The sequence below is a fragment of the Magnolia sinica genome, chromosome 14, assembly GCF_029962835.1.
Source record: "Magnolia sinica isolate HGM2019 chromosome 14, MsV1, whole genome shotgun sequence".
NCBI lineage: Eukaryota > Viridiplantae > Streptophyta > Magnoliopsida > Magnoliales > Magnoliaceae > Magnolia > Magnolia sinica.
In genome coordinates, this window is record NC_080586.1 from 59317006 (window position 1) to 59327719 (window position 10714).

Below are 10714 nucleotides of genomic sequence, written 5' to 3' on the forward strand. Positions count from 1 at the left end.
GAAACTTCATATTTTCATTTAGTGCAAGAAAGGTAAGACTGCTTTTCATATTTCAGTCTACATATGTGAGTCAATGCTTGAAAACTCATAACTTGATATAGCTTGCCTGTTCCAAAATTGCAATTTGGGCAAGTTAAATTGGTGTATTGGATGACTCACTCATAATATATGGAGTAGTTTTTTGAGGTCCAATTAGAATTAGAAATAGGCATGTTATTAAAAATTATATGGCCTTGCTATTGTTTCTATGATTCAATTGACTTGTTGTAGCTATTGGACTGATTGTAATGCTTTTTAGGCTGCCATCTTTTAGAGTTAGAATTCTAGGGAAATGGTTTGTTATGGTTTTTTTAGGATGTGCAATGCCCTTGCAATAGTGCAAGGCATGTCATAAGAGCCCCACTAGTAAGCAACTGTGTTGTGCCCTCCACAACAAATTAATTCAATATAATGTGGATTGATGGCCCACGCAATAGATATTAAACTGATTAGAATAGATACTACACTTGATTCTAGTTGTTTGATGCTATGCTTCACTGTACTATATTGATTCTATTTTCTAGATCGATTTTTAGATGCGTCAAACAGATCAATAAGGCGAACCGAGGGGATATCAGTTCAGAGGAATTGCAAGAGAGACATGCCAGTTTGGTTTTACCAATATTAGTCATTTTTGTCTTTGTCTTAGGAGTGCTTTATAAGGTAAGGATTTATACTAGTGTTTTGTTCTTTACAGGCAAAGGCAAATGCAGGATCCAAAAATTCAAAACATTCTATTGACCCCATCATGAGACAGGTATGCTTTTAGGAGTTTTTATGGTGGTCATAGTTGTGGCATTATCTGTTAATACCACAAAAACTTCACAGTTTTATGTTGGTTATCATTAGTCATGGCATCATTTGTCATTTTTCTGATGATGCCATCTCTTCTATGTAGGAGTGATTGACCCCTCATGCATGTTGGAACAACTTAGAGGCTCAAATTGCAAAGGTGAAAGAAGAAGCTTTTAGCAGGAAAGAGATTCTATAGAAAGTTGAAATTTGGTACTCACAAACCATATAAATGTTTCTCTTTCAAATTTTCATGTTATCCAATTTTGTTGAATTACCCTAGAGCAAGTCAAGGTTGAAGGCTTCATTTTGGTAAGTATGATCATGGGCACATGCTCTTCAAGCAAGCCCTTTTATTGTGTAGACTTAACCTTCTCAAATAGGCTGGTTCGTTAAAGGCCTTGGAGAAATGGGTATATCTAGAAATGGATGTTTATGTTGATCAATGCACACATCCATTTCTAGATATGCCCATTTCTCAAAAGCCCTAAACGAATCAACCTATTTGAGAAGCTAAGTCTACACAATAGAAAAATAAGAAATATATCATTCAAATTCAATTAATTTACATTTTTTTAATTAATGAGAATTGCCAACAGCTAAAACCCGTCGAAAACACCAATGATTTTGGCCATCGCCCTTAGCCGTCGGAAATGCCGACTATTTTAACCGTCGAAAATACCAACGGATTTGACCGTTGCCCTTACTGTTGGAAATGCTGATGGTTTTAGCTATCGAAAACGCCGACGGTTTTAATCCGTTGGCAAGTAACGCCGACGCACCCATTACCAATGGACCTTGCGACGGCTAAAAGCCGTCGGGGAAGGCCACTGCTGATGGTTTTTAACCGTCGGCGTTGCCCTATTTTTTGGTAGTGATTAGGATAGTTTGCTTTCAACTTATTTTAGTATTTTAACTAATCCATCTTTACGTAAAGATCCTTGGAAAAATATTCAAATTTCCTTCCTCCAGGTACTATCTTTCCATCATTACTTTTCATTTCGTTGCCTCATGTGCATTACATGCTTGCTTTTTTTACATTGATGACAATATAGATTTTAGGTTGGGGGTGTGGATTAAGTAAACTAATCAGTATTTTCTTCATTTTGAGCAAAATTGTGGAAATTTTTAAAATTTTCATAATAAAAACTTGTTTGGAAAGAAATATTTGTGTGCTTAAGGATGCTTTGAATACGATTATGGGACAGAGAAGTGAATTTTGAATTATTGAAGTTTGATCAACTAAGTAATCCATCATCTAAAGTTCTTGTATTTAATTAACTATGAGGAAGTTTGATATCATCTTAATCTAAACCACAAGACACATTAAATTTTCTTTCTGAGAGTGTGCTAGAATTTCTAATGGTTAGTATGTGAACATTAATAGACATTGAGAATTCAGTATGGAGAATTTTATCCACCTAAAAGATAAAAAAAACCAGTTAAAAAACATTGAGATCGACAAAAAGGTCATGTATAATGAAAAGACAAAAAAAAATGAAAAATCTATGAAAGAGTGGAATGAAAAGAATGAATGAATACAAATGACCATCGATATAAAATAAAAAAAAATAAAAAACTGGAAAAAGAAGGAATAGGGGTTATGTTCGGAATCAGTACTTGAGTTCTCAACCAATCTTGAATTGATGAGCATGGTTAACATTAAGAAAGGATAATATTATTATGAGAAGTAGGTTGATTTGCACTAAGCACATTAAGAAACTTGATATATGAACTTAGGTTCTGATTTAATCAATAGAACTTATTTGATTGATTTCTTAGATGATTCGGCTCTAGGTTCTCAAAATCCTACTTTCTCACCTTATTTCTACTCCTTCATACTTGATTGCATAAAGGAATGATTTCTGAAAGAGATCTTGTATGTTGAGAATTGAAGATTATTTCATGCATGTTTTGCTCGGGACTAGCAAAATGCTGGTTGGGGAGTGTATTGAGGGTCAAATATTGCATATTTTCTCCCATTTATATCTTGGTTTAATGAACATGATACTGCTTAATGGAGGAGTTTATGCATGTTTGTGTTGCAAGGTGAATCTGAGAGCTTAGATTGAGAAGAATGTTAAAAACAGGAATTTAACGCTCAAGAATAACCAAGGCAAGGAACGAATCTTTTGAGGCCAAGATTGAAGATTTCAAGACCCCAAGATCCAAGAAAACCAAGTGAAGAAGGAAGGAAGTCAAAAGAATAAAGTGCTGAAATTCAATTCACAATCTGTGTCATCGACCATAGTTCAATGACATCGAAGGTATTGTTCGATGACATCAAACATAGGTCAATGACATTGAATTTTTACATGAAAATCAAGTTGGTTGCTGGACATATTGGATGCAATTAGCGATGAATTGAAGTCATGTTCGATGACTCGAAGAAGATTCTCGATAACATCGAAGTCTGTTCGATGGCATCGAATTTATTGAAGAATTTTGAAGCAACTCGCTGGACTGTTTTGGACACTTTTTTGATTACTTGAAGGCTTGTTGATGACATCGAAGTCTCGTTTGATGACATTGAAGGAAGGTTCAATGACACAAGAAGTTACGCAATGTGGAAAAGTTACGTAGTGCGTAAAGGTTTAACTTCTAGAATTCAACTTACGTTCAATGACATCGAAGGTTGTTCGATATCATCGAACGCGTTACGCAGAATTACACAAACTGTGTAAATTGAGGCAGTTTTGCGATCTTACGCGAATTAGGCTATAAATATGGGTTTCCTATGGACTTTTTTAGATATCTAGGGTTTGGAGAAATAGAGCAAAGGGTTAGAGCCGTATTTCTTCCTTTCTTTCTAGTTTTTAATACTTTCTTCTAAGGTGTTGATTCCAATCATGTTTATTGTTGGCTAAAACTCTTAGCTAGGGCTAAGAGGTAAAGCTTGTAGTGTGTTGGGATGTTTTTCTTACTTTGATTCTTGTTCTTGTTGAACTTCTTTGATTCTAATTTGATATTTTAGGAATACTTTTAGTTGTTGATGGTTTGTTGTGACTCAAATTACAATAGATCTACAATAGCTTTGAGTATCTTCTTTATCTTATTTTGAGATTGTGGGATTAGTAAATCCTATTGTTAGCTATTGTCTCCAGGGCATGGTTTAATGATGGAATCCCTTCCAAACCTCACAATTCTCCTTCACTGAGAATTAGGTCAATGAAAGCTTAGATTTGATTTTATTAATATATCTTCCAATTGGATAGGATAGGACTAAAATTCCAATTGAGTTCCTTGAATCAGATAAGGAAATATCCTAATAGCTGCAAGTCGATCCTTGGCCCTAATTCCCACCTTTGAATTTACAAGTTCTAGTTAAACAATTCACAATTTCATGTTTTGATTCACACTTCTTCTAGTTCTACTTCTAGTTGTTTTCAAAATACACACAAAACTAGTCCCTGTGGATTCGACCTTGGTCTTACCAAGATTATTATTACATCAGGACCCTACACTTGGGGTTGTGAACAAGAGTCTAGTTGATTATTAGAGTTTTTAACAAGTTCTTTTAAAAAATTGATTGATAGGAAGATTTAAATATCAATTGAGTCTAGTTCACAATTCACATTTGACTCATATTCTTTAAGGTTAAATTGAACTCTTAGTGTTTATGTAATAGCCCCACTGACATTGAACGATATTGTCCGCTTTGGGCACGCACGCATGCCCGCACAGTTTTATTCTCGATGTTTCCCCTAAAAGGCCTTATACAACGAAGGTGGGAGCTCCACATATAGCCTAGGGTCAAGGCGCCCATCCATCCGATGTGGGACTAACCTTACCCAGCGCCCTACCAACTGGTATGTTATTTTCGAAGCTCGACCGATCCCAATGGACCCAGATGACAACCCATGCTCAGACCACAGCTAGGCTACACCAGGGTGTTAGAGTTTAGATTTGTGATTACTTAAGAGTGTTAACAACCAAGCGTGGAGATCCTTATCTACCTTGGTATGAAAAGAAGAAAATGACTAACTAAAAAAATAGTTAGAATAAAAAATGGCAACCTATTGCATGTGCTTAAATGAGAAAATAATGAAAAATAAAAAATAAATAAAAAAAAGAAAAGAAAAAAGAAGAGATAATAGTGTGAAAGTCTTCGATGAAAGCTAAAAAAAAAAAGTGAAAAAGGAGATGGCTTAGGAATCTGTAACTTGTGTTGATCTAGCCACTCCCAAGTAATCATCATAGTTAATGTCATTGATAGAAGGTTGACTCTTATAAATTATAAGTTGGAATTCACTGAGCACACTAAAAACTTGATGTTTGAATGTATTCTATTAATTGATTGATAAAAGAGAAGTTAGTTTAATAGTTTACTAGTGATATTAGGATTTAGACTAACAATATCTCATCCTTGTGTCTTTAAATTAGACCTATATATATGTAGAGGATTGCATAGAATGTTGTTTTTCAGAAAGAGGTAAGAAATTTTAGTTTTGAAATTCATTTTCCACATGTTTTACTCGAGACTAGCAAAATGTTACTTGGGGGTGTGTTAAGTGTGAATTATTGTATATTTCCCTCTTATTGTGCATTAGTTTTATGAGCATAAATGTGCTTAATTTATCTAATTACGTATGTTTTGCTATGCAAGGTGATTTGGAAAGCTAAGATGTAAAGAAAGATTAAATAGAATATTTAATGCTCAAAGAATGACCAAGTAAAGATTTTGAGATTTGGACGTGATTGATGAATATTTTAAGTGCCAAAGATCCAAGAAAACCACGTGCAAAAGAGAGAAGAGACTAAAAAAATCACAAAGTCCAACAATAGAATTAACAAACTATTTGGTCTCACCTAAGGTTGGTTCAATCCGACTGAATGTGCATAAAATAGTCTAACAACAAATTGTGATTTTCAGATGAAATTCAGCTCGACACTTAGGTCTGACCAAACCCCTGTTTGGTGTCACCGAAGGTAGAGTTCAATGCGATCTAAGGGAGATGGAGGCTTAAGACATATTCTGGTGAAATTTGGTTGCAACTGAAGTAATATTCAGCTGGATTCAGTGCGACATTAGTGCGAACGAAAGCTATCATCGGTGCAATGGAAACGTAACGTAAGTTTCAAGTCAATGAGGATTTTTTTCTATTTAATAGGGGTGATTCAAGGCATCCTAGATACGAATTAGGATAGAGGAGAGAGAGCAAGGAGTTACGGAGCTTCTATTGAGTCTTTCTTTTCCTCCAATCCTTTGGTTCTTCGTCGATTTTTATGTTTTTCTTTTCAGTTTAGTTCAATCATGTTTATGGTTAGCTAAATTTCTTAGCTAGGGCTAAGAGGTGAATCTTGTAATGTTTTTAATGTCTTAGTTTACTTTGATTCAAATTATTTGGTTTAAATGGTGAATAATTCTTTGATATTCGTTTGAAGATTTATTTTTAGTTTACTTCAATCCATTGTCTACTCTAACCACATTGGATGCTTAGGATAGCTAAGAGTGATAGCTTATTTATTTTTTAAGGGATTGATCTCTAAAATTCATTGACCTATTATAGACTAAGGGCACGATATATGCTTTGAATTCCCTGTAATCAGTACTTTGGTGGTTTATGAGGGAACCAATTCAAATGAACTTCAATCTATTTTGGTTTATGAATGATGATTTAACCACTCTATTATCCTGCTGGATAGATAGGACTTTGATTCCAGTTGAGTTATATAATTAAATCAAGTGAATTAAACATTAAGAATGACTATAAGTGGACTCTTGGCACTCTAGTGTTTTGCTTTACTAGATTCTTCTAAATTTGAATTAGAATTCTTCTTAAAATATAATTTCATATTAGTTTTATTTTTAGTTTTAGTTCTAAAGTATTCTAGAAAACATATAAATATAAGTCCCAGTGGGTTTGACATCAGTCTCACCGAGTAAAACAATAGCCTTACACTTGGGGTTTGCATTAACACCTAGTTTTTCCAATGTATTGTTTAATCTTGCAATAATAAAGATTTGGCTAAACATGCATATCATGGCATCTCTGTTAGTAATAGAGGTGATAGGCTACATTACCATATGATAGATATTTTATAGATAATGGTTTTGTCACGCCCCAGACTTGGTAATCAGACTCACAAGGAACCCGATAGCCAGTTCTGGCCGCAACAGCCTTAGTAGTACCCTATTCTCGACTCCTGAGGCAGGTTCCAATCCTGGGATCCTACAAGGAGGATTTTCATAACCGTATAATCATTTCCAATATGAGCATACCTAAGATCACAACAAGTAAATTTAAGAAATAACAAAAGAACACATTACAAAATCTACTATAAATTTAAACTTTTACAAGTACATAGCTGAAAAGAAATACATCTGATAATGAAGGAAGTAGGAAGAAGATCTGCAACACTGGGGGTCCTCGGCGCAACTCTAATCCAAGCTCATCTGTTAAGACGCCGACTTAGGATCCCCTACATGCATCAATCATGCATAAGCTTATAGACGCTTAGCGGGTGGTGGAAGTGTGTGATAATGGTGCTTAGAAGAAAATGGAGAATTTAGGAGGGAGTCATAATCAATAGCAATACCACTAGCCTTACCAAGGCTGTCATGAATGCAAGGAGCTATACCAAGGCAGTATAATCATGCAGGAAGCCATACCAAGGCTATATAACACAATGAGTACTGTAATGCAATGAGTACTGGGCGTCATGCCAAGGCAATGTAATATAAGGCTTATATAGCCGATGCAAATGCAATGCGAAGTAATGTCAGCACTCATATCCAACCCACATATCAAGTACATTTCTATCATAAGGAAATCACCGGGGTCTAGTACACTGTAGAATGATTATCATTCTATAGACCCACACAGTCAAACGAGCATAGGAGACCTCATTACTTGCCTGTGGACAGCCAATCACCAGTAAGGCCTGATGGTAGCGGACTCATTCACAAGCTAGTCAGATTCAGCCTAGCTATTGCCTTCTTTTCCTCAGACAGGTAAGGCCACACCCCAATCCAACCGACTACAAGACAATGGGAGTCACAGCCTAAAGGTATAAGGCCCTCGTGTGCTCATGTTTTCACCCGGTCACGGCGCTAGAGCAGATCCTTGGTACCATGGAAGTTTTAGAAATTTCACCCATGGGCATCCAATGCACCCTATATGCTCAAGTAACATTTTCGGTGTCTAAACATGGCCATCTACGATGTATTTGTGGAGGCTACAGCCATGATGAAGCAAGGGTGATAATGTTCATATGCTATGCAATGCCAGATACATGAATCACACAATCAACCATGAATCAACTCTAAGCATCCAATGTGCTCAAGAGGGGATACTACGTCCCTCGGGGAAGGTATCATGCAATGCCCAATGACACAATCATAACTACACACACAGTGTCATTCAAGCATACAATGATGCACATGGGCCATGAAGATAAATCTAGATGCATTATGCAGCGATGTACAATGCGATACATTCCTCCTATCCAAGAAGGGACCAAGACTAAGTATTTATACAGTATCCATAAGGAACCAACCTCTAGTGGAGGCCCATTTACCAGGGGTAGTCCATGAGACTAAGCATATAAGCTACATGACTAAATAACATAGAAATGGCCCTATCAAGAGTCTAAGATGGGCATTCAATCACACTTAGATACTACCAGGCCTAGGAGGGTCCAAAATAAGGACGTTTAACCATCATTCCCCAAAAGGCATATCAACCATGAACTATATGGATAGAAGGCTCAGGGCCCACAATTAAGATAAAAATAGGTAGTCACATATATCCCTCATAATAGGTCATAAGAAAAAAAAAGGGCCTAATGTTACATTAACAACATGGGCCCTAAGAGGGGAATTAAGGCCCAAGGCCCAATTCCCAATGGCCATAGAATTCCATACATTAAGTTGGACTTGGTGGGCAGCCTGCGTAGACAATGTATGGTCCAAAAAAATAAGTTTAAGTTTGGATGAAATTGGCCTCACTACATCAGCCCAATAACTAGCAATTTAAGCAGGCAACCAAGGGCCCAATACCATCCTTATCTCAGCCCACAAGTCCATTAAAGTGGTGGAAGTTGGCCCAATATATGGCTGGGCCAAGCTGGGATGTCCCTGCCCATTCTAGGCTCACTGGATGTCCCAAAAATCTGATCTTAAGATGGGATCCTCATATGATCACTAAAGGTGACCCAAAAGATTGCACTAATTAAACTCAAGGATTATAAAATATATACATGCAACACATACACAAGTTCTCAATATGGCGGGCCCCACATCTAATAAAGTTTTAGCCATAACAATGTACATTTAAGGCCCCTTGATAAACTTTCGGCTCACTCAACTTCGTGGACCTGCTAAAGCCCAGAAATTAGTCAACTATGTGGGAACGATCTCATGAAGGCCAACAATACTCACAGGGGGCCCCACCAGATGGAGGGCATGTATACATCATGAAAAAGAGCAAGTGGGTGTGCTACTGGACTATGAGTCCAACAGCAACCCAGGGCAGAGAGTGCCTCTAAGATCAGGAGATCCAAAGCTTGGATGGCCTGGACGAAACATATGTTAAGGTAGGCGCCACATACATCCACATTAAACCTCAAATAAATGACCTATGGTCTATGGTGGGCCTGGGCCTATCTTAGGATCACCCAAGAGGACAACTAACCTCAACTAGCTTCCAAGAGATAGCCCGCTTCTAACCAAATACAGATCAAGGCCTAAGGCTTAAACTAATCATGGGCCTAGTGGGCAAACATACAAAGCCCAACTCATAAGCAATATGGTGGGCCCGTAGGTAAAGTTTGGACCCAACCATGAAGATCATAAACCCACATATTGTGGTGGGCCTAATGTGCAGCCCATTATTTCAACTATGGATAATCCTTATATTTAAAACAAGTTGGGCCTCATATCTCGGCCCAAGTATGGGTTCATTTTAATGGGCAAGCAAGTGCCCCAATACTTGAGTATTTTAGCCCATAAAACTCATCACAGTAGTATATGAAATATAGGCCTAAAGGTGAGGGGCCTATCAAGAAAGTTTCAAGTCAATGAGCCTAAGAAAACCCAACAAATAACTATGAAGACTAGTCCAATAAGATCCCAATTGGAATGAACCTTAAATATGCACTAATTATGCCTAAAATATAATTAAAAATAAGGCAAGATATGTGTAATAATATTCCCAAATTTGGTGAACCATGCTGCCCTAAAACATTCATTTATGGGCAGCAAATTTAGGCCTATTGCTGAAATTCCAGCCCACCCACAATCTGGCATTGCTAGAAATTCAGAAATTAATTAATTTATGTGTTTATTTTAATTATTGGTGACCCATACATGTCACAGGGGGGCCCACCAGATGAAGGGATTAGATTAAACACACAAATCAGATGGGCCATGCTGCTAGACTGGACGTCCAGTAGTAGCCCAATGGGTTGGGCGTCCCATGATAGGCAGTCCTATGGGCCTGGGTATTTGGCCCAAAAACTCATCCAATGGGCCCCGATTGGATGCTACTAAAGGGGAGGATGATCAAGTCTCCTATGGACCCCATATGGATGAATGGTGGGATATAAAATACATTAAGGTGGGCCCACAAAGTGGCATGGACAGTCAGCCAAGGCTGGACGCCCTAGCCTTGGCGTCCCAGCCTGGTGGGCCACTACAGGCCACACTACGGTTGGTAAAAGGCCCCGATGGCCCTTAAAATTTGCAGAATAGTACTTCCATGGGTGTGCCAAATCTCTAAGAAATTTTACAATTTTTGGACAACTAAAAGTATTTTAATTAATTTAAATAATACAGTCTGTCCAGAAAATCTATCTGACTAAGACGTCCTAATGTGGTGGACCGGTCCAGCCCTTGCCACGGTGTGAATAGGGATCCGTTGGCCCCAAAAATTTGTAGGTG

At 37.4% G+C, this 10714-nt stretch overlaps 1 pseudogene; it reads right to left on the reverse strand.

Annotated features, from left to right (window-relative positions):
- Positions 1–352: 352 nt before the first annotated feature.
- Positions 353–530, reverse strand: LOC131226341 (U2 spliceosomal RNA; annotated as a pseudogene).
- Positions 531–10714: the final 10184 nt, after the last annotated feature.